This window comes from Mastomys coucha, unplaced genomic scaffold (genome assembly GCF_008632895.1).
Source record: "Mastomys coucha isolate ucsf_1 unplaced genomic scaffold, UCSF_Mcou_1 pScaffold6, whole genome shotgun sequence".
In the NCBI taxonomy this organism is placed as follows: Eukaryota; Metazoa; Chordata; class Mammalia; order Rodentia; family Muridae; genus Mastomys; species Mastomys coucha.
Genome location: NW_022196912.1, coordinates 56,635,415 through 56,650,665, shown reverse-complemented (window position 1 = coordinate 56,650,665; position 15,251 = coordinate 56,635,415). Strand labels below are relative to the sequence as shown.

The 15,251-nt window shown below is 41.7% G+C and overlaps 1 protein-coding gene across 9 annotated transcripts in view; it reads right to left on the bottom strand.

The window, feature by feature from the left end:
* The window catches only part of Immp2l (inner mitochondrial membrane peptidase subunit 2), an 884,186-nt gene extending 875,573 nt beyond the window's left edge, over nucleotides 1–8,613 (bottom strand). For 8 of the 9 annotated variants that reach the window (XR_004114576.1, XR_004114574.1, XR_004114575.1 and 5 more), the window contains exons 1-2: nucleotides 8,543–8,613; nucleotides 8,059–8,131 (exon numbers count right to left, since the gene is read on the bottom strand). The gene's annotated coding sequence lies outside the window, so the exon portion shown is untranslated. Of the gene's footprint in view, nucleotides 1–8,054; nucleotides 8,132–8,542 lie in introns of all 9 variants that reach the window. The other variant, XM_031357241.1, reaches the window with a different exon arrangement.
* Nucleotides 8,614–15,251: the final 6,638 nt, after the last annotated feature.

The window sequence follows — 15,251 nt, the reverse complement described above, 5'->3', positions numbered from 1 at the left end:
GTTTTTAATAGCTGAGTAGTACTCCATTGTGTAGATGTACCACAATTTCTGTATCCACTCCTCTGTTTTTTTTTTCTTTAGTCTTGACTTCATTCAATGATGGGCAGGGCTGTGGACGTGTAAGCCGAATAAACCCTTTCATCGCCAAGTTTCTTTCACTGTGGTGTTTCATCACAGCAACAGTAACCCTTACTAAGATTTAGGAAGTACTTATTAAGGTAGTCTTCTTAAAAATGGTTTCGATGAGCAAATTATGGAGTTCAAATAACACAAGACGGAAATTTTTGATTACCACATTTCACTTGATATAATATGTATACTAAAAGTTAACAAAGCTCATTTTAATAAATAAATAATATCACATCTAAAAAAAGAAAGAAAAACTAAAGCATCCAAACTTTACATATGCCATGGCTCAGGAAACCCAACTTCCTACCATAGGGGTGCAAGCAGAGAAGAAGCAGGTGGAGGAAGAAAAGAGGAGGAAGAGAAGAAGAAGAAGAAGAGAGGAGAAGGAGGCAAAGGAGGAGAAATGGAAGAAAGAAGATGAATCAGGTGTTCTCTAAAACCCAGGGAAGGAGTAGGCAAACACACTCAAGTTGGTTGCCATTCAGGAAAAAAAATGATTGAATGAATGATTCAGGAAAAAAAAAACCATGATGTCCAGGATGCAAACAATTGAACTTTCATATTATCCTTTCTCTGAGCAAAAACACTGGTTCTCTTAAAGGTTAAAGAAAGAAGGAAGGAAAGAAAGAGTGAAAGAAAGAAAGAAAGAAAGAAAGAAAGAAAGAAAGAAAGAGAGAGAGAGAGAGAGAGAGAGAAAGAAAGAAAGAAAGAAAGAAAGAAAGAAAGAAAGAAAGAAAGAAAAGAAAAGAAAAGAAAAGTGCATGAGTTCTCATTCTTGAGAACCCAGGCAGAACTCCGAGCACCCAGTGTCCTTACATGGTGGTGGCTCCTTTTCTGTGGGTGCCTCTTAATGTATGTGAACACATGGAAAAACCCTAAGCATTTGCTAACATGGAAATGTATAAAGAGTGGTATAAATATTCAATGAAATATTATATTATTCAGTGTGCTTTTAGAAAAGAAGGAGAGAGAGGGGTAGTAAGTAGTAAGTCTCACGTGTAACCACAGCAACTGTGAGGCCAGAGGATCATGAATTTAAGTTTGGGCTACATGGCAAGACCCTGTCTCAGAAAGAAAGGAAAAGAAAGAAAGAAAGAAAGAAAGAAAGAAAGAAAGAAAGAAAGAAAGAAGGAAAGAGAGGGAGGGAGGGAAAGAGGGGGAAAGAAAGAAAGCAGGAAAGAAAGAGAGAGGAAGGAAGGAAGGGAGGAAGGAAGGAAGGAAGGAGGGAAGGAGGGAGGGAGGGAAGGAAGGAAGAAAAGAAAAGAAAAAAGAAAAGAAAAGAAAAGAACCTCCTATCATTTGCCATAATGTGGTTGAATATCTGAGTTAAGCCATTGGGTTAAATGATAAAAGCTAGAAGTAGAAAAAGTGTTCCATAATGCATGATCTCATTTACACGTGAAATCTTATAAAAACACAGAGAGAAAAAGAACAATGTTAACAGACAAACAGGATATAAAGGGAGAGATGTAAGCCAAAGAGTAAAAAGTAGCAGATAAGTAATATAAGCAAGTCTACACATCCAATTGTTCACCCTAAGGACTCAAGTTTAGAACTGTATTGTTCTGGGAATTTTTGCTCAATGGGTATGTTTTAACAGGTCTCTTGAACTCTCTGCCCACTCCTTTTTAGCATCCTTGCATTCTTATTGGTTGGATCATTAGTTTCAACACTGCCCAGTGCCTATAATACTCAACTATTCTTTTCTTCTATAACTATTTATGTCCTCTGAACACTTTTATCCTTTCCTGTATGTTCAGTTTTACTCTGCACATGGCAAAAACTCAAAAAGCCTTCTCTGGCCTCCTCAGTCTCCTGTTATACTCCAGGACCCTATGTATAAGTTACCTTCTAAGCACCGGGCTTAGAAGCCGCAACGTACCCATTAGTCCTTTAACCAATATTCTCTAAAATGCATCTCTTCCTTCACTGCAGGCAGATCTCTATGAGTTCAAGGCCAACCTGATCTATTTACTGAGTTCCAGGACAGCCAGAACTACATAGTGAGACTCTTTCTCAAAAAAAAGAAAGAAAGAAAGAAAGAAAGAAAGAAGGAAGGAAGGAAGGAAGGAAGGAAGGAAGGAAGGAAGGAAGGAAGGAAGGAAGGAAAGAAAGAAAGAAAGAAAGAAAGAAAGAAAGAAAGAAAGAAAGAAAGGAAGGAAGAAAGAAAGAAAAATGGGGGTCAGGGGTAAGAGATCCCAATAAAATCACAAAAGAGGCTAGCAAAAATATGGCTCTTCCTGTGACTCCCACTCACACATCCCCCAAAAAATCTCATTAAGGTGTGTCTCTGGACTGAGCAAAATATTGCCTCCTTTCCCTATCTGCTCACCACTGCTCCCCTCTGTTGATGTCCTCCATATCTCTTCTCAGCTCGGCCCCCCACTCCACCCTCACTCCGCCACCACGGGAAGCTCCTCCTACTGGAGCTTCAATTCCTGGCTATAAGGTTAGTCTGGATGTAAGGAAGGAGAGGAATCTCTGTTCTTTTGGTCAAGACCTGGAAGAAAAGTGTAACCACTAATAACCAACCATCTATTTCCTGGCAGTCACTATGCTACCTTACAATCACTGAATCTCACAGCAACAGTGAGTAATTATCTCATCTTACAGAAGTCCCAGTTAACTCACACAGCCCACTCTCAAATCCAAAAGGACAGGCCTCCGACATTTGTAGATTTCCCTCAGTGTCAACACGGAAGAGACGTTTTAGTCATGCTGGATTATCAGAATACAATCTTCTCCAAAATGCTACTATGTATGTAGACCAGCTTTTAAAATATGAGTCACAACCCAAGTTACATTAAAAAAAAAAACAAAAAAATCTGGGAAGGGCACTTCGGGGCATAAGACCAAGGGACAGGATAGCTCACACAGACAAAACACCAAAAACAAATAAACCTCTACAGCAGTTAAAAGGCTGCTGCGTGCCCAGTCACCAAAGTTAACTCCAAATATGATGCAAAGTGAACTGAAGGTGTTTCTTGCAGCATGCACCAATGCATTGGACGTGGGGTCACACCATGCAACACAGAGTGCTACCTGGAACATCTCGGCTCACCTTGGAGACTACTAGAAGTTACAAGCTGCAGTGTTTTTCCTGTACATGCAAACTTTTCTGTTCCTATAGAAAACTTTTTAATTTTTGGTTCTTGGTTTCTGAGACAGGTTTCCTCTAAGTAGCCCTGGCCGTCCAGGAACTGGCTCTGCAAACCATAGAGATCCACCTGGCTCTGCCTTCTGAGAGCTAGGATTACAGGTGTGTGCCACCACTGCTGGGCCATAATAGCATAATTAGGAAGACAAAAACTTTAATATTGTCCAACCATCATTCCTCATAAGTACCAAATCAGTGGCTCCTGTTGATGTACTATGTTAAATAGCTCATTTTTTTGTTTTGTTTTTCAAGACAGGGTTTCTCTGCACAGCCCTGGTTGTCCTGTAACTTGCTATGAGGACCAGTCTGGCCTCAAGATCTGCCTGCCTCTGTCTCCTGAGAGCTGGAATTAAAGACATGCACCACCATGCCCAGCTCTAGAATAGTTGATTATAAAAATTATTGTTTGAATTTCATCCAACGTTGTAGAGAGCTGCGATGCGCCGCACCCTAAAGATGGCACGGCTTCCGCCTTCCGCCAGCCCGACGGCGAGTGCTCTCGAGATAAACAAGTCCTTACTTGGCTGTGGGCTGAGTCAACTGGCTTGCTTCCGCTTATGTGGGCCTGTAAGATAGCGCCACATGGCTTTACTTGGGTGGCTGTCCATAGAGTATTTAGCCTGTGGGTTGGCTCTCCTCGTGGTCAGAAGATTGTTCAAGGTTCCTGATTAAACTGCTTGAGAAGAGCTTGTTGTGTGTTGCGCCATTCCTTGCTGGTCGAGGTTGGTCACAACACAACGTAATAAAACAAAACTCTGACTTGGGGTTGGAAGAGAATTTCCAACAATTTCTGAGAAAGTCCTAAACATATTTTTGCTACATATTTTTTTACTACATATTTATATGAAATAGCATCCTTGGCATTAATAATTATAAAATCAGAATATGGACCCACTATGGGAAATGCTGAAATGTTCTAAGTCCTGAAGCATCTAGTCTCCAGGCAAGATTTAATTCTGTATGCAAATAAATGAGAACAACTATTTCATTACCTTGCAAATTCTCTTCTGTAATAAATGGTGAAGGCATTCATATACCAAACAACTATTCTTAAATGAATTGCTTTATGATTTATTATAAGTATATGTTTGATTTAGATACCTACTTTACATACCCTATATACCAAGGGTTATTTTAAAAATGTGTTAGACAAAAGGAAATAAATGGAAAATTTTAAGAATCTCTAAGCGTGCACATCATCTCTAATAGCATGATGGGTTTGAAAGGCTTTGGTTCTTTAACCTAGAAAACCAAATGCTACTTGTTATTCCTTTTCTGCAAATTAAGTTGTTATAGTATAAGAAAGTATACTTTTGAAAGTGGTCTTTTTAACTTGGAGGCAGAATTTCTGAGTTCGAGGCTAGCCTAGTATACAGTCCAAGTTCCAGGACAGCCAAGAAAAGTTCCAAGACAGGGCTATACAGAAAAACTTGTCTCAAAGAAAGAAAGAAGGGAGGGACGGGGGGAGAGGGGGTGGTCAGGGAGAATAAAATGTACTTTTTAAAGCATAGCAAGCTCCTTTTTTAAATTAAAAAAAAAAAGTCTGATTTAGACCAAGCCAGCCTAGAACTCAAAATTAGCCTGCCTCTGCCTCCTTTGTGCTTGGAATTACAGGCATGAACAAGGACATTCAGCTCAATAGGTTCTAAAGTGAAGTTCTGTTTTCTTTAAAAATATCTTCTACAAAAACTTAGTGTAAAAACTCCCCTCAAACAGGATGTCCTTCCCCTTGTTAACTCGTTAAGAACAGTGACTCTAGGAGACACATGTGGGAAATTAACTTCTATGACCAGGTGCTGTCATTTGAATAACACATCACCCTGGCCCCAGCCAACCGGTACTCATAATAGAAATGCCACGGTCTGCAGTTGTTCAGCCAATACATCTATAACTACTGACAAAGTGTACTCCTTAGCAAAGCGAAACCAGATGTCTGGTGTGAAGTCGAGTGTCTGTGGACTTGTCTTTCTCAGCTCCAAATGAAGTATTAGATACGCTAAACTCACAGCTTAGCTACATATCAGACCCACAGCTTAACAAAATCCTGACAGTTTGGACATGAACCATCAGCGTTTTTATTATAATGCTTATAAGCCAAAGATGTTTCTGTAAAAGAGATCCTAACTTGCAGCACTCAGCTAAATGTGGTAGCCTGTCTGTCTCACTTTGTGAATGGTGTCAGATGGAAACCCTTTCTCTTGTTTTTCAGGCTGACACTCTCTAGGCAGGCCTGTGTGGAATGATCTGATATAGGACAATCAAGCCACACCAGGTGTGAATCCTTGTTTCAGAAATTCTGGGGTCAGATGTAGCAGGCTATTCGATGTGATGTGAAAATACATAAATCAGGAAGACTTAGTGCTTACAGGAAAATGGGTTCTAGGCTGCCTGGCACTATCCTAAGGAAGATCTACGAATGATGGGCCGAGCTGGAGAGAGGTGGCTCAGCAGTTAAGAGCACCGGCTGCTCTTCCTGAGGAAGAGCTGGGTTCAGTGCCCAGCAATCACATGGCAGCTAACAAACTGTAACCCCAGTTCCAGGGGATCCCAAACCCACCTAAAGACATGCAGGCAAAACACCAATGCACACAAAATAAAATACATTTAAAAAGGAAATAAAGAAAATAGTGGGAAATCAGATAAAGAAATGGAATATCAAGTTCACACAGGCACTGCTTTGTCCAGTCTTCTTTTAGGTCCTCCTTGTTCTATTTAGATAGCATCACATCAAACAGCATGAATGCTGTGCTTGGTCCCAAGTGGCAGAGCTAATAAAATAAAAACTAGGATCCAAGGCTCCAACTAAGAGTGCAGAAACTATGCCAAACCTAGTGGCCCACCCTTCTCATCCCAGCACTCAGGAAGCTGAAGCAGGAAGACCTGCCTGTTACATAGTCAGCTACCAGAGGCTGGACTGAGGCTCTGTGGTATTGTAGTTGCTGAGGGCCTTAGTTTGACCTCCAGCAGCTCAGAAAAACAATAGACTATAAAAGGGATAAAAGTCCTCCGATACATGAGGAGAGCCCAAAAAGGAAGAAAGTTACAATTTTACCAAGTAATGGTAACATATATATACATGTGCATATTACATTGTACATGTCTCAACAGATAAGGAAATACCTCAGCTGTATGCCTACTTAACATGAAGCTGTGGATTTCATGTCTAAAAGGTAAATACCAAAATATTACAAATTTGTGAGGTGCACATTCTTACTTTCACACTCCTATGGGTGTTAATCCTAACTTTGTTTTGACCTTAGCCTCTTCTCACGTCAGTAAAGAAATGGGGTTAACTTTACGGGACCCCACGGCAGGCCAGCTTCAAGATTTACTCTCCCAAGTGCATCACCTTTAGCTGCCTCCCTGTTTTCTTTCTGTAAGCTTTCTTACAGAACAACTCAAAAACTTTCTCTCACCTAGTGATTGTGCCCAAACTATGCCTCTACTGCACTGGAAAATGACCACAATGCTATGCATTATGGAAAACAACCTTCCACAGCTAATCACCCAAGTTTATTTCTGACTCTACCAGAAAAATGGAATGACAGCACTGGCCCCACACAGCACTACTGATCTGGATGCAAGTTCTCTAACACTTACATATAATTACTCAAAACTTCCACAGAAACCTGTGAAAGGCCCATTACTAAAATAGGTCATCTCCAACCGTCTCATTCTGCAGGTACTGTTTTGGGTTTTTGTTTGTTTGTTTATTTATGGGATGTTTTTGTTCTTTTGTTTTGAGACAGGACCTCATTTGTATCTTTGGCTAGCCTGGAACTCCCTATATAGACCAGGCCAGCCTCAAAGTCACAGAGATCCACCTGTCCCTATAGGGACTGAAGGCAGGAGCCAGCTCTCCAGATCCCATTTTGACCAGTGTTCATTCAACACACAATGAAAGGGCATCAGAGATAGAATCCTTCATTAATAAACAAGAATGTCTTAGTTTTTTCATAATATTCAAACATCCATCTCTTAACAAGGTAATCAGGTTCATATGTGGCATGTGCCAGGATGGGTACTTTACTGGGTAAAGTCTAGCTTCCTCGTGGAAGTAAACAAGCAAGTGGTTTACTGTTCTTGCTTATAGCTAACCTGGGTTTTAAAAAGTAAAAGTTGGCGGAGATAAATGTAATGCTGGAGGGTTTCCAACCTGAAAGGAACTGTGTTTCATATCGCCAGGAAGACTGGGAGAAAGGCAAGTCTCCGGGAAGAACCAATGAAAAGAGATGATACTTGAAATCAGTCAACTTCCCGGGACTTCAACTTTTCAGAAAGGCACCTCAATGCATGAGATAGGACCTCGCCCAATTCTTCTGTAATTCTGAAAAATCTAAAAAGAACTGCAAGTATATGCGTATGGTGCCATGTGGTTTCCCCCCACTGTTGACAGATTTTAATATGTAAAGATCCCTGGAGGAATAACTGCCAAGCAAAGCCAAGATTACCTAGGGCCCTACTACCTCAGGAACTACTGAATGCTACCTAGGAAGTCAAGGGACCAAAGAGGAACTATAGCATCAAGGCTCCAGGTTAAAGAGGGTCTGAAAGTTTTCTGTCAGGTGACTAGACCACTGCTAAACTTCCAGTCGACTCTATGGGCTTCTGAAACTTGAAGAAAGGCTTGAGCTTGGGACAAGTGACCTTTGAAGGTGGGTATCCAGTTCCTGATAAAAAGTGGAATTTGGACCCAAGTTGCCTAGCGCAGTTTCCCCACTCGGAAAAAAAAGAGTCCTGGCTCCTTCCGCCCCTGAGCGATACTTACTTACCCTTTCTCCCGCTCTTCCTCGGTGAGAAGGGGTAAGTGGTAATATTGTACCCTCGCCCAATTTGGCCAAAATCCTAAAAGTAAAAATGACAGAGACAGGTCCTTTAAAATCCCGTGGCTCCAGCCTGAGCAGCTCCCACCAGCTGCCCACCACTCCAGGAGCGGCGCTCCCTCCCGGCCGCTCTGTGGGTACCCCCAGGGAGGAGAGGTCGGCTACCCGCCCCGATCGGGTTCGGGTTCCCTAACTGGGGAAGACTGGAGGACGAACTGAGGGGACAGCCGCGCGGCCTCACTGGAACAGGCGCACGCACGCATGCTCGCTACCGTCGCGCGGATAGCGGCCGAGCGGCTCCCCGCCTCCCAGCAACACCCACTTGACTGAGGACAAGCCGGAGATAAGAGACCCTGCCCGGTACACAGAGGGTCTGCCTAAGCCCACCCATGTGCCAGGCCACCCACGACCCACCGCCCCATTCCCCGCGCACCGGCTGCGCAGCTCAACCCAGGGGAAGTCCCCGCGGCACGCCCCGCCCTCCGAGGCGGCACGCCCCGCCCCCCAACGCCGCTAGCCTAGACCCGACCCCCAGCTTGGCAGCAGCCGGAGACTCCTCCTCCTACGGAAGTCCCGCCCCCGAAACGAGACTCGAGGTCGATCAGCAGCCAGAAATAGGGTTACATCAGATCAGGGGTGGGTACGAAGCCGCCTAGCAGTTGCAAGTATTAGAAGCCTTAGTTCTAAGTCCTAGGGCGAAGCCCAGCATGGCTTAGAGGGCAAGGAAAAGCAGCAAGTGACCGGAAACTATCTTCAGCTTCTCCCCTTAGGCCAGGAACCGAGAACGGAATTCTCCTTCTGTTGTTCTGTGGTTTTGTTTTTGTTTTGTTTGCACATGGGAAACTTCGGTTTTGCTTCCTCTAGCAAGCCAAAAGAAAAAATCCAAAACAGTTTTGGTTTTTTGTTTGTTTGTTTGCTTGCTTCAGAGAAACTAAGGGCTTTTTTATACTTAACCTTTGCCCTTCAATTGTACAAAATCTTAACTATATTATTACAATCTAGAAAAACAATGTAACTAACAGAAAATAGACAACAAAAATTTGTTCGCTTCTTTTATACCCGCCCCAATTGTATCTTTATCTTTTCTTGCTTTATCCTTCTAGAAAATGCTGAACTATCATTCTCAAGTTTAAGTAGTGCATAATGTTTCTGACACTCAGCATTCAAAATTAATTTTAAAGATGGGAGAGTGTAAGAGACTTAAATAGAGCCGAGAAGTGGTTGCATGTGCCTTTAAATCATACCAGCGCTGCTAAGGCAGAGGCAGGTATATCTCTGAGTTTATAGCATGCCTGCCAGCCTGATCTACAGAGCTAGTTCCAGTACAGCCAGGGCTACACAGAGAAACCCTCTCTCAAAAGAAGGGGGACAGGGAGACTTAAATGGGCTGATAACTGATTATTGCAAAAGTCTGCCAAAGAAAACAAGATTGCTATCCTGTATAGGATGTAGGTGCAGTATTCCTATCAGTAGCTGAAATATTTACTGCAATTTAAGTTTGATCCTGTCAGTTCTTCATGACTTAGTTCCAAGAGCGTATCTTAGAGGCCACTTCTGATGACAGAGCCTATTTACAAATTGGATTGGGCCCTAATAGTAAAGAAACTCGAAATTAACAGGTGTTTGGTCCAGTGAAAAACTGACAGTATGGAATGGAATGAATACACAAAAATATCAAAGATGGAGTGAGGGTAGTATTGTACAGGAACATAAATAAACTTACAAGCCCAGCAGTGGTGGCGCTCGCCTTTAATCCCAGTGCTTGGGAGGCAGAGGCAGGCAGATTTCTGAGTTCGAGACCAGCCTGGTCTACACAGTGAGTTCCAGGACAGCCAGGGCTACACAGAGAAACCCTGTCTCAGAAAAATAAATAAATAAACAAACAAGTTTACAAAAAGTTGCTAAGTGGAAGCTGACTTTATATTAAGATTTACCAAAGATATTTAAGAAGCCAAAGTAACCCAAAAAAGCTTTCATCCCCTGTTCCCCACAACTGTTAGGCATCCTAGAAATGGAAAAACTCTGACGCCAGAACAAAAGGAACTTAAGAAGAGTGATGCTATTCTAAATTATACTATACTTATGACATAATATATATATACTGTTAAACCCACAGATGCATAACTGTCGGCCACCTTACCCATCCAGTGGAAATAAGGAGGCAAACACCGAGCCCTTCTCCATGCAGCTTCTTGGAGAACCTTCATTTTTACTTCTTCTCTAGCTAGCTTCTTTTATATTCTTCTATATCTTCTTCTTACATCTTATTTATTACTACTTACATCTTATTAGTTACATCTTATTAGTTACATACTTATTCCTAATTCTACATCTTACATCTGTTCGTACATCTTACTTCTATATCTACATCTTCTCTCCTATCCCATTACCAGCCCCAATTCTACATACTTACTTCTAAATCTCTCCTAACCCATCACCAGCCCTAATTCTACATACTTACTATCTCTACTTACTTACTCAATACTCCCCCAAGCCCCCAGCCCTTGTGGGTTGAATACTTTCCCTGGTCCCAATCATCATCGGCTACGTGGCAAAGCATAATAGGCTACGAGAAATCATGCCAGCTTGCATCATAAACTAGAGGCACACAGCTTTTCCAACTAAGGCTTGTTTATCTCAATGCTCTCTGCTCTGGCTGGAGACCAGGTGTTCAATATATATGTATATAGGGTGGCAGCTGCAGCTCTCGACACAAAATCCTGTGAGCCCTACTCTCTGAGTTTGGGTGATAACAATGAGACAACATAGGTTCATCAATTTTAACTTGTACTCTGTTAAAAGTATTCTCTTAACTTAAATGTAGCTTTGGAGGCTTACTGCTTCAGTCTATTAACCAAGGCCTAGACCTGGAAGTTTCTAGCATCCATACAACCTAATTTGAGCCTAGAATATTTTTAGCTTCTGAGATTTCATGCAGAATAAGCTCACCATTTCTAGTTCTTTCTTAGCTCTGGCTGGCTGATTCAACTCAGCTGTTATGGCTCAAACTCTTAGTGCAAAATGATTCAAACTGGTTTCTCTTGGCTTCTCCTGAATGAATTACTCTACTTGGCCTCATACTAACTTGGCAGTGTATTCTAATCTTCTGGTTCCTTCTCATTCTCTGGCTCCTTCTGTCTTTACTTGTGTCTAGCTTGTTCTCTCTCTGTGACCTGTGTCTATACAACTGTCCAGCTAAAACTGCCTTCTTCCTCTTTGTCCTGCTCTTTTAAGTAGCTTCCCTTTCCTCTCTTTTCTCATGAGAATTTGGCATATCCTATTGTGTCAAATCTTTCTCTAATTTGTCACTTTGTCTGCCACCCAACTAGACACCACTTTTAAACATGGGTGCTTCTTTCTACAAACTAACTTTACTGTCGTCGTTTGTAATTAAAGGCATGTGCTAAGAGCATATCTCTATTCCAGCCAGAGAAATTAAATTAAATCTTGGAATTCATAGTGTAGTAAAGTATACTATCACATAGGAAGGTTAACAGGAAGGTTATACATGCACTGGGGAATATGTCAGTATCCTGGAATATATGGGTATCCTGAGATATATGGAAATTCTGTCCATTCTGTTCAATTTTGCTCTCCACCTAAAACTGTTCGTTAAAAATAAAATTATATGGATTGGAGAGAAGTTTCAGTGGTTAAGAGCACTGACTGTTCTTCCAGAGTTCCTGAGTTCAATTCCCAGCAACCACATGGCTCACAACCATCTATAATGGGATCTGATGCCCTCTTCTGATGTTTCTGAAGATAGCTACAGTGTATTCATATACATAAATAAATAAATCTTTTTTTAAAATTATATTATTAAAAAGAAACTAAGATAAAGGGTCTGAATGCTGTTTATTCTTCAAGGTCATTAAATTTGAATCTCAAATATTTGGCATCAGTGCCATCAGAGGACCTGTATCATATATTCCACACTTATATGTGCATTTAAATTATGGTTACAAATCATATTAATATTCAGTGGGATATTGAAACAAAGTTAACTTGAAATCATTAGGCTTAAAAATTCTATGGATCATTTCCTGGCCCACAAATCAAAGTAGAATAAAAGTAGTTTCATCTGCTTGGGTAAACTGGATAACCACAAAGCTAGAAGAATGAAGATGTGAGCTCAGGAAATGGGGAATCAGAGATGGCTCCTGTCTGATTCCCTCTAATCTGACTGATTCAAATAGGCTCCTCTTGGCTTCTGACTGAATTGTGCTACTCTGAAAGACTGTCTGTGAACTCCGCACACTGAAGCACTCTGAACTCAACTGCTCTGCTGTGAAGTGACCTCAACTACACTCAAATGAACTCCACTGTACAGAACTGAACTGAACTAAACTAAACCAAACTGAACTTAACTCAACTCTCCCCCGGACAGCTCTTAAGTAACCTCTCTTTCCTGTCTGTTCTCATGGGCATATCCTACCTCTGACTCATTCCATCAATTTTTTCTCTGATTTGTCACTTTGTCTCAATTAGAGGTCATTGTTTGGGATTAATGGTGTGTACTAAAGATGTGTCTGTATTCCTGTCAGAGAGATTACACGTGTGTGACATGTCTGTATTCCAGCCGGATCATAATTTTAGATTTGATTCCTTGCCAGAGCAGCCATGATGCTGGATTAAAATTCTTCTATAATTGTCTATGTGCCATGAGGAGTTAGGGTAAGAGTTCACCTTGTGCTGTGTCTTAACAGAGAATGAAGTTAGTGCCTAGATGGTACAGCAGAGAAGGACCTGAGTAAACACTCAAGGACGGATTTTTAAAATATACTATAGAAAAAAGATATCAACTTTTAGTATTAAGTGCATCACAAAGGGAGAATTTTAAAATCTGAAAAGTTGGGTGAAGCACGGTGATGCACACTCCCACCACTCAGGAGGCAGAGGCAGGCAGATCTCTATGAGTTCAAGGCTCCCTGGTCTACAGAGAGTGTACTGAGACAGCCAGGACTACAAAGGGAAGCTCTGTCTTGGGGGGGGGGGTGAGTGGGGAGCTGAAAAGTTCTTTCCAAGCTGAACTCAAGGATGAAAGTTAAGATCAAATCTTTGAATTTTTTTTCTAAGGGAGAACTGGTTCCAATGCTTTGTGTAAGATGCTCTAGTGAAGACAAGACAAATATCATTAACTGAAGGAAATTCACTTTCTGCAAATCAAGACCTAAAAGTCAAAACTAAGGGAAACAAGAAGAAAAACCTGCTGCATGTCCCAGACACTGCAGTAGAAATGACCAGAGAAGGATTTTAAAAAAATTAATGCTATAATCAAACCTGAGACCCATAAGTTTTTAAACAAAATGACAGAGCCTAGAAATGACAGTTAACTTCTAAATTGAAGGGCTGGATTTGTGTCTACCTCAAGAAGGCAGACAGTTATGGACACAAGATTATGGACAAATCAAAGCAGAGCAGAAGGCAGCACATTGCCTGAACTGGACTTAGTGAGTTTTCTGAAATGGCTGATCCAATAGGAAACACACTAGGACAAGGAACATTATTTACCCATGGCTTAAGAGAAGCACATATTACCTTGAACTGGATACAGTTAAAAATCACATTAGACAACATTTCCCACTCATCAGCTTTCCTGTTTATGTATACAACATCAATATTCAAACTGTTGAATAGCCTGGGGAAAAGGTCACTAATAAAAATGAAGTTGCACTAGAGCAGTGGTTCTCAACCTTCCTAATACTGTGACCCCTTGATAATTGCCCCTCATGTAACCTCCAACCATCAAAGTATTTCCCTTGCTACTGTTCTGAATTATAATGTAAATATCTGTGTTACCCAATGGTCTTAAGCAAGCTATGTGAAAGGGCCATTTAACCTCCACAAAGGGATTGTTAGCCACAGCCTGAGAACAACTGCACTAGAGGAAAAAGAAAAGAAAGTAGCAACTAAAAATGCTGAAAACTACTGGGTAGGATTACTTACAATTGTGTATTAATTACTCTTCTTATTTCTTCCATCAAACACCTGGCAAAAGCTGTGTAAGATGGGAGGGTTTATTTTCACTCACAGTGATAGGGAATAGTTCTCCGTGGAGGGTACAATACAGAAGAAGGAGCTTGAAGCAGATGCTCGTATTGTGTCCCTAGCCTACAGAGTGGTACCAGCCACGTTCAAGGTGGTTCTTTTCAGTTAAGCCATTCTGGAAACAACAATATAAACACACCACAAGGTATGTGTACTGGCTGGTTTTGTGTGTCAATTTGACCCAGGCTGGAGTTATCACAGAGAAGGGAGCTTCAGTTGGGGAAGTGCCTCCATGACCCCCAGCTGTGGGGCATTTTCTCAATTGCCCCTTGTGGGTGGTGCCATCCCTGGGCTGGAAGTCTTGGGTTCTATATGAGAGCAGGCTGAGCAAGCCAGGAAAAGTGAGCCAGTAAGGAACATCCCTCCATGGCCTCAGCATCAGCTCCTGCCTCCTGACCTGCCTGAGTTCTACTCCTGACTTCCTCTGGTGATCAACAGCAATGTGGAAGTGTAAGCTCAATAAACCCTTTCCTACCCAACTTGCTTCTTGGTCATGATGTTTGTGCAGGAATAGAAACCCTAACTAAGACAAATTGGTACCAGGAGTGGGATATTCCTGTGACAACCTGACCATGTTTTGGGGAGGATTGTGGCAGGACATTGGAACTTTGAGCTAGAAGAGCAATTGATTGTTAAGAACTCTGTGGAATATTCTGTAGGATCTTGGAAGATCATGTTGAGAACAGTGTAGAGATGGAGGCCTGGCTTGTGAAATTTCAGAGGGAAGATTAAAGACTCTTATCAGGGCCATGTTGTTTAGATTGTGAAGATTCTGTGGTTCTGGTTAGCTGGGGCTGAAGTATCAGCTGTGATTAACAAGATACCAGAACTACTAAAGTGAAAAATTTGAATTACTGGACTATTGATGCTGGTTAGCTGGAGCTAAGAAATTAGCAGTGATTAAGAAGAGACCAGCATCGCTGAGGTGACATCTTCTGGGAAGTGTTTTCTGAGAGCACAAAGAGGCTGTGTTCCAGAGATAGCCAAGATTGTACCTTGTACTACAGCAGGACTTGGTAATGTGTGAGAGTCACCCAGGTGGTACTGGTTTTGACAGCACGAAGGGGTCATGGAGAGCAGCTGAGGCTCAGCAC